Genomic DNA, 13,472 nt, shown 5'->3' on the forward strand with positions numbered 1-13,472 from the left:
TCTCTCTCTCTCTCTCTCTCTCTCTCTCTCTCTCTCCCTCTTTCTCCCTCTCTCCCTCTTTCTCCCTCTCTCCCTCTCTCCCTCTCTTTCCCTCTCTCCCTCTCTCCCTCCCTCCCTCTGCACCCTCTCCTGCTTATGTGCTCTGTCTCTAAAAAAAGAGAATTAAATCATTAAAAAATTATGTATAACCTGATTACAGTCAAACAACTTCAAATAAACTAAACAGAAAGAAATACTGGCTTTGTAGATGGATCTTGTGTATAGGGTGAAAGTAGACCACAAGGATGATTGGGAGGAAGATGTGTATACATTTGTGTGTCTGTTAGTATGGTGCATGAAGGTCAGTCAATAGTAGAGGATTAATCTACAGATATATAGGATAGAAAAAAGCATGGTTTTGCTTCCTTCCATGAAGAAGACAGGAATCTTTCCCCTTACGAGCTTTCCATTTAGATCCTTGAAGGCTACCATTACTAAGGATATTGGGGATGGATGAAATCTCGTGTTGTTTGAAGGTGTTTCTGAGAAGTATTTGTATGGCTGATTTAAGCATCACATGGATCTTGCAAAATCTTGGGACATATCTCACCACTGCACAGATTCTGTGATTTAGAGAGCTTATTAATAATCCATAATTCACTTTTCTCCCTATAAATTTGTAATTGAATATATTAGTCTAGAAGATTTGTAAAACCATATGGTTTGGAGATATATTAGCTTTAATATAGAGATTGTTTATTCTTAAAGGCTCCCTCTTACTAGGGAATTTCAAATGATATCTGAAACAGATTTTTTTGCATGTACTTTTGTGATATACACTATTAACATAAAACACTCTAATGTTGTTCTTGACACAATAGAATAAGATGGCCACTCTGCTTTTGGCTATTTACATGTCTTTTTCAGTAATCCAGTTAATATATTCCTAATTCATAAGTGTTTCTATTCCAAGTTGAAAAATACTCCTTTCAGTACACAAATAAATGGCAGATCCGTGATTCTTAAAATGACCATTAAAATAAAATTAAATCATTCATTCCACCATTTATTTTTCTTTCATATATATCCACCTCAAACTTAAGGAAAGTGTACAGTTTTATATTTGCACTTAGGTCTTGTTTAAAGTTACCATTTGAAAAGTATTGATGAGGCAGTACAGTCGAGAGAAAAGAATATAGCAATTGGAGTCAGAATTGTCCTTGGTAACTTTTCTAGATATTAGTGTTCTTGTCTTTAAAATAATACTTCCTACAGCATAGGGTTGTTGTTAGCATTAAGGACAATATTTCTTTTTTTTTTTTTTTTACTTAAAAAAATTTTTTTTAACATTTATTCATTTTTGAGAGACAGAGGAACAGACTGAGTGGAGGAGGGGCAGAGAGAGAGACACACACAGAATCTGAAGCAGGCTCCAGGCTCCAGGCTCAGCACAGAGCCTGACGCAGGGCTCCAACTCACGAGCTGTGAAATCATGACCTGAGCCAAAGTCGGATGCTTAACTGACTGAGCCACTCAGGCACCCCAAGGACAATATTTCTAATGCAGATTTTTTTTTAGATTTTTAAAGATCTTTATTTATTTTTGAGAGAGAGAGACAGATCATGAGCAGGGGAAGAACAGAGAGAGGAGACACAATCCAAAGCAGGCACCAGGCTCTGAGCTGTCAGCACAGAGCCTGATGAGGGGCTCGAACCCACGGAACTGCGAGATCATGACCTGAGCTGAAGTCAGACGCTCAACTGACTGAGCCACCCAGGCGCCCCACTTATGCAGTTTTAAAAATATAAAATATTCTAGAATTTTTAAAGAAAATGTGATTACTTTTTTCTAGTATATATTCATTATGAAGTAAAATAGGTACTTGGTATAAATTCCTATGCACAGTGAGAAGGAAAAGGATAACCAAAGGACTATAATCCATTCTCTACTATTCCTGTGGGAAGCCCAGGAGGGAAAAGTAACCTGGTCAGATCCTCTGGTAAATGAGCTAATAGATCTGACAAACACTCATGGTATTTACAACCATGAGAGTCCTTCATTATGGAATCCTTCCAACATGATTAACTTGATCAGTCTAGGATTGCTTATGGGTAGATAAATCTGGGATCTGTAAACTTATGAGCTGTTGCTTTCTTTTGTTGAAAACACACATTTATTGAAGACTGCTTATGTTCAATACATGCTTGTGCATCCAAATGCAAAAGAAAAGGCTGAATAGCATTAGAAAACCTGACTTCTCCCTGTTTTAATTGTGGCTTTTATCCTTTAATCACAGTAAAACTTGACAATGAATAGGATCTTAGTTTTTTTAATATTATTTCACAATCTATTTTTGTTTATGCAGGTAAAAATTAGCTGTTTTTAGCAGCTGTTTTTAGTTTCTTGAGGCTAAAAAACCTTCAAGTTTCCTTTGATATCTTCTTTCTCATTCCCATATCTAATCAATTATCATATACCATAAATTTTAGTTCTAAATATGTCCTCAATGTGTTTGTTACTCTCCCTTCCCACTGCTCTCACCTCAGGCTAAACCTCGATCATCTCTTCTATGTTTCTTGTAATAGCCTCTAACCGTATCTACTAGCCTCATTATTATCCTCCTTCAATCCAATTTCCACACCACAGATTCTTTATTTAGAGCCTCTAAGTAGTTCCCCATGGGTTGTCTTCTAAAGGTCAAAATCTTTAACATTGCTTTATAGGCCCCTGCCTGCCCTGACTTCCCATGCCATGATATAATCACATGATTCTTCCCCCCTTCCCCCCCCTTATCAGTTTTATCAAGCTTCTTCCCACCACAGAATCTTAACACATATTGATTTCCTACCTAGATCATTCTTCCCCAGTTAATGTATGTCTCATATATTACTGAAATTTCACTTCTTCCCAGAAGACCCCTTGACCCCAGCTGCTAGAGTGGGAATTTATTATATAATCTTGATGCTTCTTCAGTGTCCTCAAATAACCAGTTACTTTTAAACTGCCTAATTTCTAAAGTCATATAGGTGCCATATGCTCATAAGGGAAGGAACTAGGTCCCTTTTGTTCACTGCGGTATCCTCTTGAAAAAACAGTGTCTAGCAAGTAAAAGTAATCTAAAAAATAACTAATCCTGAGAGTCATTTCCAGGTGATGAAAGCACAATGATTAAGTGCTGTGTGTTAGTAGATGTTTAAGAGAACTAGCTTGGTTCTTTCCTCCCTAATGCCTGCTTGCTGAGTGTTCTATCAGAATAACCAGATAATGCTTTAATCAATGCAGCAACTTTTTTTGAAAGGCTTAGTGTTTAGAGAAAGCATTGGTTAAGAATGAAGTAGGTAAAATATCTTGTCAACAAAAATAATATCAAGTGTTCATAGAGAATAATGGATAAATATCTTCCATAGAGATAAAAAACGAGTTATAAGCTTGGGAGAAAATACAGGATAGACATTGTAGACTTCAGATTTTCATGGGGGCTGGAGTCGTCAGGGAAAATATGTGCATTCAGGAGAATCCTCATGTTATTGTTCAATCTGCCTTCAGCACAGAACTTTTTTCCATCTTGTTTCTCTTCCACGTATGTGTAGAGTTTATGTTTCTCTTTCAACTATCATTTATCAGCATGTCAAATGGGGAGAAATCTGAATAGACACAACAGTCATTAGGTTTCTTGTAGAGGAGGTGAACATCTGATTGTTCTCATAGATGCTTCTGGCTTTTAACAGGTAATAAAGCAGAGCATAAACAGCTGCAAGCAAGACAGAAAAGATCTCTCATCTGATTCTAGCTTCTGTTATATTGCCAGTAAGGATGGTAGGTTTAAATTTTGATATACCACCTATGTCACCGTAGAAATGGCTCAGTGGGTTGGTAGATTGTCATTCTAAATACTAAATCTTTTAGGAATCTTTTGGTTCAGTGGTCTGATATAGTCTTATCAATTGCACATGTCACCAAGCACTGGTTCTTTCCTTCAGTAGATTGGTATATTGCCCAATATAGGTGATATATTCCGAGATTTTAAACTCCGTAGGAAACTTACAGTAATAGGATTGCAACTACTTATTTTGTTATAGATTTTCTATGTTGAAAAATGATTTGAGAAGTATATATTTTCACAGAACAAATGAAATGTCATGATTTTATGGCATGGTATGATTTAATGAAATGTCTCTTAATCTGCCAGTTTCACACACTTCAATTGTGTTTAATGTTCCATATGCTATGTATATGTATGTGTGTATACTTCTGGGAGATGGTGACACAGTCTATACTACACTACTGCTTATGAGTTAGTACAACCTGGAAAGAATCAGAGTGGATAAATGTTATAGGAAGAGAAGACTTTGGTGGAGGGGTAGGGACAAAAAGGAGTGAGAAGGACAGAGTTCTATATAAAAGACACCTGGTTTAGGAGTGCTGCTGTGAAAAAGAGTATAACCAGCCAGAAGGGCCTGAGTCCTTGATTACAGCTCCCCTTACAGACTGCAATGCATTGGCTATGCACCAGATCTGGTGTGGGGAGGGGCAGCTATCTCACATGATGCTTTCCAGGTAAAGCATTTGTAATTGCCTATACTCAAGCTTGAAAAGTGATACATAGGCTTTGGGCAAGGAGCTATACTTTTCATTTCCTGTCTTTGAAAATAAGAATATCAAATACCTGAAATACAATGGTGTCCTTACTCCGAGAACAGCTCTACATAAGGAAGTGGAGAAAGAGAAAATAGAAGTAAAAGAGTCCATGCATTTAGCTGTGTGGGTAGTGTCAGAGGTCTGTAAGCCCCTTTTGAGTGTTTCTCAGTAGAAGTTCAGAGAGAGAAAAAAAGGAAAAAGTAGTGTGAAAATGAATAAAGGAAACCTAATTCTAAATGGAGTTGGGAAACAATGAAAGGAGGGTTCTCACTTGGGTTCCACTTGTTGCAGCTTACTTTACATACCCCTTTACATAACCCAACAGGGAGAAAGATTTTCCCCTTGCTCAGCAACAACCCAACCAATGAAAGACTGCCACAACTCAGCCAATGAAAAGCCACCCCAACCCGAACTCTCATTCTTCTCCAATGAAACTTTGGGCCAAACAGCCCCTCCCAGTGTCCTCCTTTCCTCTATAAAAGCAAGCCCTCTTCTTCATTCTTTGGACTTGGCTATGGTTCTCCCTGGTTTGCATATCCCAAGTTGCAATTCCTCTCTTATTTCTGAATAAACTCATTTTTGTTGGTTAAATAACTGGTTATTTTGTTTTTAAGGTTGACAGTAGATAATCAAAACTTTGGGTAGTTTGGTATGTGGAGGAAAGATTATAGAACATTTTAGAAGTTTTTAACGTCACAGTATGGAAGTTTTTTTTACAGGGATGTTAGTTAAAAATTGGGGCGCCTGGGTGGCGCAGTGGGTTAAGTGTCCGACTTCAGCCAGGTCACGATCTCGCGGTCCATGAGTTCGAGCCCTGCGTCGGGCTCTGGGCTGATGGCTCAGAGCCTGGAGCCTGTTTCCGATTCTGTGTCTCCCTCTCTCTCTGCCCCTCCCCCGTTCATGCTCTGTCTCTCTCTGTCCCAAAAATAAATAAACGTTGAAAAAATTCCATGTCTTGATTAAGAACTGTTTGAGGCTCTCCAGTTCTAACATTCACCCTTGACACTGACAATTGAAAAGGCAACGAATAGACATTTTCTGAAAAGGAAACTGGCATCATTAGAGCTGTGGTTTAGGAACTGGCCATTTTCAGAATAGTTTGAAGGGAAAGAAACAGGAAACAGGGAAACCATTTAGAATGCTACATGTATAGTTCAGATAAAGATGAGGTTGACCTGAAGCAGAGTGATTGAAATGGAAATGCAGGGCAGTGTATACACAGGTACAAGTTGTATTTCATAATTTGATGTATATGTCTTGATAATTTAATCGGTCCAACAATGAAGGATAAACAACACAATAAGAGATCTGGTTTTAGATACTTCAGTTGGTTTCCTGATTCTAACATTTACTAGGTATGTGACCATGAATAAGTCTCACGCTTTTTTTTTCTTTAGTCTTAGCTTCCTTATCAATAAAAGGGATGATTATAAATTACAACTGCTAGATTTATTGTGAAGTTTAAATGCATCATAAGAAGGGTGCCTAGGTGGCTCAGTCGGTTGAGTGTCTGACTCTTGATTGTGGCTCAGGTCATGATCTCACGGTTCATGAGATTGTGTCCCATGTTGGGCTCTGTACTGACAGCCCAGAGCCTGCTTGGGATTTCTCTCCCTCTCTGCCCCTCCCATGCAAGCCTGCCTTTTCTCTCTCCTCTGTCTCTCTCTCAAAATAAATAAATGAACGTTTGAAAGAAAAAAGGTAAATGCATCATAAAAAAGGCTTAGAAATGGTAGTGTGTGTGTGATGTGCTGTATAGGTATGGATATTTCAATGAGATTATTGATCACATTTTTAAGGAAATGTTATTTCTTTTTAGAATTTTGAGTTTTGCACAATATCAAAACAATCATAGGATGATGGATCATGAAATTTTATGCATTGTACATCTTGCAGCCAAATCACAAATGATGGGACTCAGATCTTCAAGTTCAGATTATACTTATTAGGCATACTTCTTAGTATTTAAATATATGCTTTGTGCTTACAAAACATTCTGACAAATCACATCCTAAGTTGTGCAATACTAAGCTGATTTAATATGAAAATAGCCAATTACAGATGAAGATATAAAAATGCAAATGCATTCAAAATAAGTATTGAGCATTGAATGCTACTAAAAAGTTATTTTGCCCAGGAGCACGTCCTTGTATTAAGAAAATTGGACTTTAAAACTGTTGCACATATTGCATTGATCTGCTGACCTATAGGAATTATCCTGCTATGTAAATTGGGAACACGTGACCATGTTGTATAAGTAAATGCGACATGCTATTGAAACGGGCAATGGGTGAGGCTTCACATTTCCTGGACTTGCTGAGTGGAGCACTTCATGAAATATAGAACTGTGTTGAGAAAAGGCATGCTAATGAGTTATGAAGATGCAGCAAGCTTAATATCATGTTATTTCTATCCTTAAAATTCCAGGACAGCAGAGGTGTTCTCTACTAAATGTTATTAATGAAAGACATTCTCCTTGGTATTATTATATATGTGCTTTGCAACTGCACCAGCTAAAGGAATAATTTGAACAACACACTACAGAGCCAGGAACATAAGTTGTTTTCTTAATTTTTTTACTTTTTATTTATTTTTAGACACAGTTTGGAATTACATGTGGCAAGAAGTTTACATGCATTTTTCTCATTTAATCCTAACAACATCTCCACCAGGTAGAGATCATTACTATCCTCCATTTACAAATGAGATAACAAAGGTAAAAAGAAAAAAAGAAAAGAAAGAAAGAACAAGTAGCTTCTACAAGCTAGTGTAGCAGAGCCAAGATTCCAAACCCAGCCTTTAGCATGAAATCCTCTGCTCGTGACACCACACCGTTACCAGTAGGCAACGTGCCATTAACATAGAGGGAAACCATCCATAAGCTGTATAATATGGTGCAAGAATCTTTGGGACATCACAGCTTTTCTATGAAATAGAATAGCATAGGGCAATATAACATTAACAGCATTATTATGTCTCCACAAATGAGAAAAAAAGGTTTTAAGGAAAAAAAAATAACCCAAATACTTTCACCAAATCTCTTATTTTTATTTATTTACTTATTTTTTTTGGTCTCACGCATCATTTAATCTGAATATTATAGGCTCTTCATCTTCAAATATAAGTGATAATGTTACAGAACAAGCAACGAACTCAACAATTTAAAAACAAAGTTTATATGGTGTTAATTGCTGGCAGTGGTCCTTCCAATCTGTTTTTTTTTTTTAAAGGTCATTCCCTGCCCCCATTCAGTAGACGTGCACCATGCCAGAGAGGAATGTCCAAAACAGGACATAGGTGAAAAGGCTTCCAGTGAGACCTCAAGACAGGTTTCTGTGATTTAAAATATTTGTTCTACCTTCCTCCCACTTTGAGAATTAAGAGCAGGGAGGAAAGGATGGAGGCAAGCAGGTAGAAGATGAAGCCATGGAGGCTGGTGAGGCCAAGGCTATGGGCTGTGGTCTCCTGACAGCTGAGGTCCAGTGGTAATCCAGTACGGCCACATTGCCTCACACAGCTGTGTGAGGGAAGGGACAGAACTTAGAGGTGAATGAATCTGTAATATTGCACATAGATAACTCAGGATTTTATAATACCTCATTTATACCTCCACCCAGTGGGAATGAGGTGAGGAGTCTAAAACTCTAGAAGGGGGAGTGGAGAAGAGAGGACATGAGTAGAAAGAGCCAAAGTGGAAAAAGGTTGATAAAACAACACTGTAGAAAGAGTACACTGATTGTTCTTTCTCTCTGGAGACCCTAGAGTGCTGATACCTTTAACGAACAGCAATTTTTTTCTTTCAAATTTTTATTTAAATTATAGTTAGTAAACATACAGTGCAATGTTGGTTTCAGGAGTAGAATTGAGTGATTCACCACTGACATACCACATCCAGTGCTCATCATAACAAGTGCCCTTCTTAATACCCATCACCCATCTAGCCCATAATGAGTAGTAATCTCAGTATATATCTTTCAAATACAGAAGAGATTGTTTGACATAACACTATTTAAAATCACTGTAAAGGACTGTGAGAATAACTGATCCACATTTTACAACTACAGTCAATGCAAACATGTATTTTATGTATGTTCCTCATGAGAGAGTTAGTATAAGATGCTTTCTCATGAGGAAATTGGTGAAACCCTATGTAGTATAGCAAAGGCAAATGGATGGGAGGTGATAACATCCAGAATCTTCCCTCTAAAATTTGTCCTAATTCTAAGTTATCCATTACTTGCCTGGCTTTTACATTACTTTACTAGGAACTGGCTATTTTTTGAAATGTAACCTCAACTCTTATCAAGACACCCCAATTTCTTTGTAACAGCTCATCAAGTATATGTATTGTTCTACTTATTCTGGCCTATATGAGATGCTGTACAGTTTTGTGTAAGGCTGAAACTTAGGAAGGTTTTCCCTAAAAATACCTGTAGTTGCCGCCTGGAGTGTCTCATCCATAGTCCCCCAGAGTTAGAGTTGTAATAAAAGACTTTTAGCAGGGATTTAGAAGTACCATAAACTGTGCAAAAATGATGTATTCTATTAACTTTATGTGTTATCAGTATACTGTCTCTTCCCTGCTACAACAACCTAGGATTTGGTTTATAATTATGTTTTGTACATTCATTTGCACAGTAATAATTGTAAATCAAAATAATTAGTAAGTCAGATTTCAACGTGTTGCTTTAAAAACACTTTAGTATAAGTTGTGTAATATATATGTATGTGTTAGCTCCAATCTGTTCTTTGGGGCAATTACTTAATATTTGAAGCTCTTTAATCAGTTATGCATCTTCCAGGGCAGCATACTAAAACTCTTCAATTTGGACTAAATGGTCTTAAGTTGACTTTTCCTTAATTACTAAATGACATTAGAAATTCTATAACTTTCTGTGTAGAAATTTCTGGTAGACAAGGTATGTGGATTGTTTATAAAGATTCTGTAGACACCTTTGCCAAAAATATCCAAATAACTCCCTGTGTACTAGAGTGGAGCTCTTAGGTTTGAGCTCAAAGTTGATTCTGTGTATCCATACCTTAGAGATAATTCCTCCCTGATGAGACCAGTAAATTTGCTAAACTTGCCATTACAGTGTGTTGCATCTGCCTAAAAGGACTATTCAAAGGACTTTTCAATGTTCTGTAAGAAAGAACACTGAGATTTAACCTGCTTTACCAAAAGAGGATGTGTAACTTCTGTGCATATACATTTGAATACGTGTGTATACCTTCTCACCAATAAATGTCTCCATGTGCAACAAAATTCAGGCTGAAATATAAATCTTGTTAAAATGTACCATATGGTGGTGAGTCTGTGTTGACAAAGAAATATAATCATACGAAGTCATCAATGTCCACAAAAAAGTACCCAACAGTTGTGAAAATGAAATTGGCTTAGTTCGGATCATGATAGTAACAGCTATGATAGCTAGCAAGTGATAAACAGGGACAAAATATTATCGACATCCACGAAGTGTTGTAAGGATTTATTGTGATAATCTATGTAGAGGGCTCAGAACAGTGTCTGCTTCATGGTAAGCCTCTATAGATGCAATCATTGTATAATTACATCCTTTTATGTATCTATGCTATACTATTTTATGTATATATGTATATATTTTACTATTTTGTAACATTATATTTTTTTCCACTTTCCTGAACTTTATTAAAGAAAAGGTGATGGTAGTAAATGTCCAGAACATAGTCAATTTTCTAGGATTCTTCCTTTGAAAATGTGACATTTGATTTCCAAACACAAGCCAGAGCGTACATGCTTCCCAATTATGCTAAGTAGGTGAGAAGCTGAAATCCTAAAATGTTCATCTTCCAACTTTTCCCGGTCTGTGTTCTGTCTTTGGATCAGCAATAATTGCCTGAACAGCTACGATGGCTTCATTAATTTTTGTCTGTAGCTTCCTGATCTCTCCCATATGGAACAATCCAAGATTTTTGAGCAGCTTCATTAAGAACTGCATTTCCTCTGTCAAACCCAAGAATATGTTTGTCTAAAGCAACAGGCAAATCCTCTTTTGTTTCATTTGTTTTAGCAGCTGCATCCTGCCTCAGGTACTCCTGGACCACAATGTGAATTGCCTTAAGCATTACCAGGTAATCATCATGACAGTGAATCTGAAGGTTAGCCAAAGCCATTACACCAGCCTTAAAATTGGGAGTATTTACATCCAAACCGATCAATGGCTCTGCATTTTTTGCTGCATTGTCAGCATGTTTTGTATTACCAGGTAGTAAGTCCTTGTATTTTCAGCATTATCTCAATGTTCAAGTCTAACAGCTAAACCAGGAAACCAGTCAGTGGCTTCCTGTTGATCTTGAATCTTGAAAACACAGTTAACGTCTCTGTAGTACTTTTTAAAGAACTTGGGCTGAGGGTTCCTGGGTGGCTCAGTGGTTAAGGATTGGACTTTTGGTTTCACCCCAGGTCATGATCTCAGGGTTTGTGAGTTCCAGACCCACATTGGGCTCTGTACTGACCACATGGAGCCTGCTTGGGATTCTCCCTCTCTCCCTGTGTCCCTCCCTTGTTCGTGTGCATGGGCACTCCCTCTCTCACACTCTCTCCCTCTCTCAAAATACATGAATAAACATTAAAAAAAAAAAAAAGCCAGTCACTGCTGTGGATGTTTCTTTAATTACCTGTCTTCAATCTGGTAGTGTCTGATATTCTGGTCTTCAAGTCAGACAGTAAATTTTCTAAATTTTATTTCATTGCTACAATTGAAGCCATCAGGGTTGCAGTAGTTGAGGGCCATCAGCTTGCATCAGAACATAGTCCCCACTCTGGTCTCCCAGGCTGTGGCTGGGAGAAGAGAGGCCAGGAGAAGCGGGTGGCACAGGCACCGGCGATGCAACAAGAACTATTTTGTAACATTAAAAAAAAAATTAGTGTTTATTTATGAGAGAGAGAGACAGAGACAGAGCACGAGCAGGAGAGGGGCAGAGAGAGAGGGAGACACAGAATCCCAAGCAGGCTCCAGGCTCCACGCTGTCAGCACAGAGCCCGACGCGGGGCTCAAAACCCACAAACTGTGACATCATGACCTGAGCTGAAGTCGGATGCTTAACCAACTGAACCACCCAGGCACTCCTATTTTGTAACATTTTAAACATGATATTTCCAAAATGGTACCTTTAGTCCCTTTAGCCTTCATAATACTCATGTATTTAGTGAGTATGTAATGGTGCTGTAGTATACAATGTGTACTGCAACTGCTTCCAGTCAGTTTTCTTCCCTTTTAACAACAGATTAAACACATTTATGAACATCTCTGTTCGTTAACTGTTTTGAGTTCTATTGAGTTACAAGCGTATAATAAAATGCACGGGGAAATGGTTTTCTGACTACTGCCATATAGTACTTTGTTGCTTTTTGAAAAATTTACACAACTTTACAATATCAGTAGTACTCTATCTACACTTCAGTTTTATTACAACTTTTTGCAATGGGTACTATAATTGTTGCTAGTTTTTTTTTTAATTTTAATATTATAAATGTGAGGTTGTTTTAATAAACGATTCTTTGATAGGATAAATAGTGAATATATCCTTAGTATGTGTAATGTTTGCCTTTATTCATTTTTAATTGAGTATATATTAGTGCTTAGTTACTAGTTGGTTACAAGAGTAAAAAAAAACAGTTTAATTTGGCATTTTTGTTTACAGCACTAGTGCATCTATTAAGGTGGGTGGCACATCATTGCAAAATGGTTCCATATTTGATAGATGACTGGGATACAAAGAAGAAAACTCTCCAGAACTTGTGTAGGGTTGCCATGATGCTCCTTGTCCAGAGTTGCTTTATTGACTATGTTCAAAATGACTAATGAGATGAAAAAGGCAAAACTATGGAAAAGTAGCACTTGAAAGGAAAAAATCAAGAAACAAAATATGTTGCAGTTCCCTCAACATTGCATTTTAAAAGACAGATAGGCTATAATTCTCCTGAAATACATAAAATAAATAACAGATATTCACCTTAAAGCTTTTGTCACTTGTGCTGTTTATAAGAAAATATACATCAAGGGACCAGGTAAGTAAGAGTGAGTTATATGCAAAGAAGCAGAGAAAGGGATTCTGGCATAAAAAAATGAAGATAAATCTTGAATTATTAATCTTTTTGAATTTCCCAGTTATTTTCCAAGGCAGATGATTGCCGTAGTCATTAGACATTAGTACCATAATTGACAAATAGTATATTTAAGTCAGGAGTCTCCCTACCCATTTGACTACTCTACAGTGTAATTTAATTTGGTCATAATTAAGATGCCTCTCTCTGAAAATGTTTAAGTGATGAAGGAATGTTATGAAGGAGTGTAAATTCATGCAGGTAGCTCTCCTATCTAGCTGATACAACACACGTACTACAATCTACAGTTAGACTCCCTCACTGAAGCTGAAACTGACACACCTTCCTTGGGACTGGGGTACAGGGTCTCCCTGTACTATTTTTGTCCTTTATCTGAAGTGGATAATGAATGACCTTTTTTCTATCCTTGGGTTTATCAAATCAGATCCCCTTTTCAATTGAAGTATAACAGGTAAGGACATTTACAACCACGAGTAAATGAGTTTTATAGATAAAGGAATGTTTTGCAATGTTCTGTGTCTTAGGACAATTTCTGAGGCAGAAGGGGGATGCTCCACTATGTTACCACACACGTTCTTTTACTACACTGTCAATAGACATATCCAAGTCCAAATCACAACTCCATTAGTCTTGGTTATATATTTCCTCAGTTTTTCTGGATCTCGTGTTTAATTCCCCACATAATGAAATATAATAAAATACAACTTGGTATTATTGACAGGATTAAAATTAGTTCCCTCATGGAAAT

The 13,472-nt window shown here is 37.2% G+C and overlaps 1 pseudogene; it reads right to left on the bottom strand.

Annotated features, from left to right (window-relative positions):
- Nucleotides 1–10,260: 10,260 nt before the first annotated feature.
- On the bottom strand, nucleotides 10,261–11,408 carry LOC121043884 (RNA transcription, translation and transport factor protein-like; annotated as a pseudogene).
- Nucleotides 11,409–13,472: the final 2,064 nt, after the last annotated feature.

The sequence above is a fragment of the Herpailurus yagouaroundi genome, unplaced genomic scaffold (assembly GCF_014898765.1).
Source record: "Herpailurus yagouaroundi ecotype Mexico unplaced genomic scaffold, PumYag 187, whole genome shotgun sequence".
Classification (NCBI taxonomy): Eukaryota; Metazoa; Chordata; class Mammalia; order Carnivora; family Felidae; genus Herpailurus; species Herpailurus yagouaroundi.